Source organism: Hyperolius riggenbachi, chromosome 2, assembly GCF_040937935.1.
Source record: "Hyperolius riggenbachi isolate aHypRig1 chromosome 2, aHypRig1.pri, whole genome shotgun sequence".
NCBI classification, from domain to species: domain Eukaryota; kingdom Metazoa; phylum Chordata; class Amphibia; order Anura; family Hyperoliidae; genus Hyperolius; species Hyperolius riggenbachi.
In genome coordinates this window covers 357,008,126-357,014,125 of record NC_090647.1, presented here as the reverse complement: position 1 = coordinate 357,014,125, position 6,000 = coordinate 357,008,126, and positions in this window count along the sequence as shown.

Below are 6,000 nucleotides of genomic sequence, written 5' to 3'. Positions count from 1 at the left end.
AGTTAGCACCGCTTTGTGAATCAAGCCCATATTGTTAACATCCTGTGCTTTCAAATGAGCTTGCCTTATCTGCCATGGCAGTCAGCTGACATAGGGTAGAGATCAAATTACAACTTGTGATTAGACACAGATGAGGGGGAATTGGCTAATACATACAGGGTGCATTTCTCTATGTTTTCCTTCTGTCCTGTGCAAGAGTTCGGGCCCACTTTAAAGAGGAACTCAAGTGAAAATAATGTAATAAAAAAGTGCTTCATTTTTACAATAATTATGTATAAATGATTTAGTCAGTGTTTGCCCATTGTAAAATATTTTAAATCCCTGATTTATATTCTGACATTTATCACATGGTGACATCTGCTGGCAAGTGATGTAGCTGCTGCTTGCTGTTTTGGCAGTTGCTGTTTTGGCAGTTGGAAACAGCTGTAAACAGCTATTTCCCACAATGCAACAGGGTTCACAGACAGGATACTGCCAAGAGTACCTACTCAGAATTTCTTTGTGGGAGGGGTTTCACCACAATATCAGCTATACAGCGCCCCTTGATGGTCTGTTTGTGAAAAGGAATAGATTTCTCATGTAAAAGGGGGTATCAGCTACTGATTGGGATAAAGTTCAATTCTTGGTCGGAGTTTCTCTTTAACCACTTAAGGACTGCAGTCTTAAAACCCCTTAACCTCCTTAGCGGTAACCTCATGCTGGACACGGGGTAAGCCGCCTCGGAGGATATCTCAGCCCCTGGTGGGGCGATTTAAATTCTGTAAAGTGCTGTACGCGCAGCTAGCAGTTTGCTAGCCACGTGTACAGCTTGATCAGCGCTGCCGCGCGGCGAACGGCTGCACGCAGTGGCGGAAGAGGGCCCCCCCACCAGAGCCCTGCGCAGCCGGGACCAATTACTCCCGGGCAGCACAAAGGGCTGGATCGGGTGCGTCTGACATCATTCCGATCGTAGCCATGGCGACAGGAGAAGCCAAACAGGAGATCGTGTTCTATACGCAATCTCCTGTTTGCTGTTGTTGCCGGCGACACATGCGCCCTCTAGTGGTGTTTCATGTAGCTGCCATTTGGGTAGCTACATGAAACAAAAAAAAAACATTACAAAAAAAGTGTAATGCAACCTCCTTGGCAGAAAAATTTAACCGCCAAGGAGGTTAAGGACCAGACACTTTTTTTCCATTCAGACCACTGCAGCTTTAACGGTTTATTGCTTGGTCATACAACCTACTATGTAAATGAATTTTCCCTCCTTTTCTTGTCACTAATACAGCTTTCTTTTGGTGCTATTTGATTTTTTTGGTCAAAAAAATGATTTTTTTACTTTCTGTGCTGACATTTTTCAAATAAAGTAAAATTTCTCTATACATTTCTGTCTAAATGTACTGTGCTACATGTCTTTGATCAATAAATAGACACTTATTGGATTTTTTTTTTGTTTGGGTAAAAGTTATAGTGTTTACAAACTTTGGTGCAAAAAGTGAATTTCCCCAGTTTGAAGCATCTCTGACTTTTCTGAGCACCTCTCATGTTTCATGAGGTGCTAGAATTCCAGGATAGAATAAATACCCCCCAAATGACCCCATTTTGGAAAGAAGACATCCCAAAGTATTCACTAAGAGGCATGGTGAGTTCATAGAAGATTTTATTTTTTGTCACAAGTTAGCGGAAAATGACATTTTATGACAGAAAACAGAAATAAAAATAAGTTTTCATTTCTGCTAACTTGTGACAAAAAAAAAAAATGAAATCTGCCACAGACTCACCATGCCCCTCTCTGTATACTTTGGGGTGACTACTTTCCAAAATGGGGTCATTTGTGGAGTGTGTTTACTGTCCTGGCATTTTGGGGGGTGCTAAATTGTAAGCACCCCTGTAAAGCCTAAAGGTGCTCATAGGACATGGGCCCCTTAGCGCAGTTAGGCTGCAAGAAAAAGTGTCACACGTGGTATCTCTGTACTCAGGAAAAATAGTATAATGTGTTTTGTGGTGTATTTTTACACACACTCATGCTGGGTGGGAGAAATATCTCTGTAAATGACAATTTTTTGATTTTTTTTTACACACAATTGTCCACTTACAGAGATATTTCTCCCACCCAGCATGGGTATGTGTAAAAATACGCAAGTTAGCGGAAGTTGATTTTTATTGTTTTTTTTTCACAAAGTTTCAATAGATGCAAGCTATGTACTGGCAAGGTGATCGGGGGGGGGGGGGGGGGCGATCTGAGGGTGTGGGTGGGTAATTGGGTGCCCGCAAGGGGCAGATTAGGGTCTGATCTGATGGGTAGCAGTGACAGGTGGTGACAGGGGGTGATGGATGGGTGATTGATGGGTGATCAGTGGGCGATTAGAGGGGAGATCAGATGTAAACAATGCACTTGAGAGGTGATCTGAGGGCGGGCCTGCGGGCGATCTGTAGGAGTGGGCGGGTGATCAGGTGCCCGCAAGGGGCAGGTTAGGGTCTGATCTGATGGGTAGCAGTGACAGGTGGTGACATGGGGTGACATGGTGATTGATAGGTGATCAGGGTGTGATTAGAGGGGAGAATAGATGCGGGTGATTGGGTGCCCGCAAGGGGCAGATGAAGGTCTGATCTGATGGGTATGATGGGTAGCAGTGACAGGTGGTGACAGGGGGTGATTGATGGGTGATTGATTGGTGATCAGTGGGAGATTAGAGGGGAGAACAGATGTAAATAATGCACTGTCAAGGTTATCAGGGGGGGGTCTGAGGGCGATCTGAGGGTGTGGCTGGGTAATTGGGTGCCCGCAAGGGGCAGATTAGGGTCTGATCTGATGGGTAGCAGTGACAGGTTGGTGACAGAGGGTGATGGATGGGTGATTGATGGGTGATCAGTGGGTGATTAGAGGGGAGAACAGATGTAAACAATGCACTTGGGAGGTGATCTGAGGGTGGGCCTGTGGGCGATCTGAGGGTGTGGGCAGGTGATCAGGTGCCCGCAAGTGGTAGGTTATGGTCTGATCTGATGGGTGGCAGTGACAGGTGGTGACAGGGGGTGATTGAAGGGTGATTGACAGGTGATTGACAGGTGATCAGTGGGTGATTACAGGGGAGAATAGATGTATACAGTGCACGGGGGGGGGGGTCTGGGGAGGATCTGAGGGTGTGGGGGGGGGGGGGGTGATCAGGAGCCCACAAGGGGCAGTTTAGGACCTAATCTAAAATATAGCATTGACAGATAGTGACAGGGGGTGATTGATGGGTGATTAGGTGGTGATTGGGTGCAAACAGTGGTCTGAGGGGGTGATCAGGGGGGTATGAGGGGTGCTGTGGGCGATCAGGGGGGCAGGGGGACAGGATCAGTGTGTGTGTGTCATTACATACACAGCTTCCTCCTTCCCTGGTGGTCCCTCAATCACTGGGACTACCAGGGGAGGAGGCAGCCTGTATAATACACTTTGTATACATTACAAAGTATATTGTACACTTTTGCAGGGGGGATCGGGCTGTTTGCAACCAGCCGGCACTGCTAAATGGCCGGCGGGTTGACGTCGTGGGTAGGCGGAGCCTAATCCCTGACTAATTAGTCCCCCAGCTGCCGCCACCGATCGGCATTACACGGTCCTGGGGGTGCCACTTTGACGCCGCCTATGTATGGTAGTGGGCGGTCGGCAAGTGGTTAAAGGTGTATATAAAAGCACCATACACACTAATCAAAGGTCTACAGTAAGCTTTTAACAATTAGAAAATATACCATATAAATATTCAGGCCATAACAAATGAACACTTAACCAGGTTTAAGGATCTTGCTGGTGATTATCAGAAGATGAAGTACGATGTATTCTTTTCAAGAGAGCAATGCCATAATTTATGGGTTAAAAAAACAGAATACGAAATCTTGAGGTTTCAGAATTAGTGTATGAGGGTTGGGAGTTATTTAGGCCCAATCCAATTCTCTTGTTCTCCTAAAAAATGTTCCCAGGTGATATTTTCACATCTTATCAATAAAGTGCATTTTAAGCAACCAACAAGCAAGAAAACACTAGAGATGGCCCAAACCTCAGATTTTCGGTTCGCGAACTTCCGCAAAAGTTCGGTTTGCGCGAACTTTCGCGAACCGCAATGGACTTCAATGGGGAAGCGAACTTTGAAAACAAGAAAAATTTATGTTGGCCACAAAAGTGATGGAAAAGATGTTTCAATGAGTCTAAGACCTGGAGGGAGCATGGCGCAGTGGGATACATGTCAAAAGTCTCAGGGAAAAATCTGGATTGGACACAAAGCAGAGTTTTAAGGGCGGAAATCACTTTGAATGCTAAATTGCAGGTCTAAAGTGCTTTAAAACATCTTGCATGTGTATATATCAATCAGGGAGTGTAATTAGAGTACTGCTTCACACTGACACACCAAACTCACTGTGTAACGCACCGCAAACAGCTGTTTGTGTTGTGACGGCCGTGCTGGACTGGTGCGCACTATGGCAAGAGTGCAGGCCGTGGCAGTTTTCAAGCCCATATGGTCGCCGGGCTGAGGTAGCTGAATGACAGAACAGTGACTGTCCAGCTGATCAAATTTGGTCTGTCCACAATGAAGCAACGACCTTATTATCTTGGGTGTGCCCCCCCGAGACACTCATGTAGCTGGCGGTCATTGCTTCATTGTGATACGCAAGCCCCTTCACCGCGGAAAGGTAATGATCACGAAGGGGAATTGGCACATGTACATGCCTTGTTTTGTTGTTGCAGCTGCAGTGCAGCCAGAAAAAATGGGCAGGCATGTACACGCACCAGAAAAATTAGTATAGCGGCCGCTGCTAGTAGCGGCCTTAAAAATTCAGGAATCCGCCTGGAGTCCTGGACCCTGTTGGTGGCGGTGGAGAAGGCAGTCAAGCGGCCTGCGGGCAGAGGTGCTGTGTGGGGAGCGACTTAGTCTTGGGGCAGGCAGTCACACGGCGTGCAGGCAGAGATGCTGTGTGTGGGGACTGACTTAGTCTTCGGGCGGGCAGTAGCCCTCCGGGATCCATGCCTCATTCATTTTGATAAAGGTCAGGTACTGAACACTTTTGTGACTTAGGCGACTTCTCTTCTCAGTGACAATGCCTCCAGCTGTGCTGAAGGTCCTTTCTGATAGGATGCTTGAGGCAGGGCAAGACAGAAGTTGTATGGCAAATTGGGACAGCTCTGGCCACAGGTCAAGCCTGCGCACCCAGTAGTCCAAGGGTTCATCGCTGCTCACAGTGTCTACATCCACACTTAAGGCCAGGTAGTCGGCTAACTGCTGGTCCAGACGTTGGTGGGGGGTGGATCAGGAAGAGCTTAGGGGAGACGTTGCACTAAAGAATGTCCGCATGTCCGACATCACCATGAGATCGCTGGAGCGTCCTGTCCTTTCCTGCGTCGACATGGGAGAAGGAATACTGGCAGTGCTACCTTTATTTTGTTGTGCTGTGACATCACCCCTAAATGCACTGTAAAGCATAGTTGCCAGCTTGTTCTGCAAGTGCTGCATACTTTCTGCCTTCAGGTGAGTTGGTAACATGTCCGCCACTTTGTGCTTATACCAAGGGTCTAGTAGCGTGGCCACCCAGTACAGCTCATTTCCTTTGAGTTTTTTTATACGGGGGTCCCTCAACAGGCAGGACAGCATGAAAAATGCCATCTGCAGAAAGTTGGATGCAGACGTACTATCCATCTCCTCTTACTCTTCCTCAGTGACGTCAGGTAAGTCCTCCTACTCCCCCCAGCCACGAACAATACCACGGGATCGCTGAGCAGCACAAGCCCCCTGCGATGCCTGCTGCGGTTGTTCTTCTGCTTCCTCCTCCTCAAAAGAAAATCTTCCTCATCATCTGAGTCTGACTCCTCTTCCCCACACGACGCTTCCTCCTCCCCCTTCTGTGCTACCGCAGGTGTTGAGGAAACATCTTGTTCTGATGTAAATTGCTCCCACAACTGTTCCTCCCATAACTGTTCCTGTTCACGCTCCTCCACAGCTTGATCCACCCCTCTACGCATGGCATGCTCCAGGAAGTAAGCGTACGGGA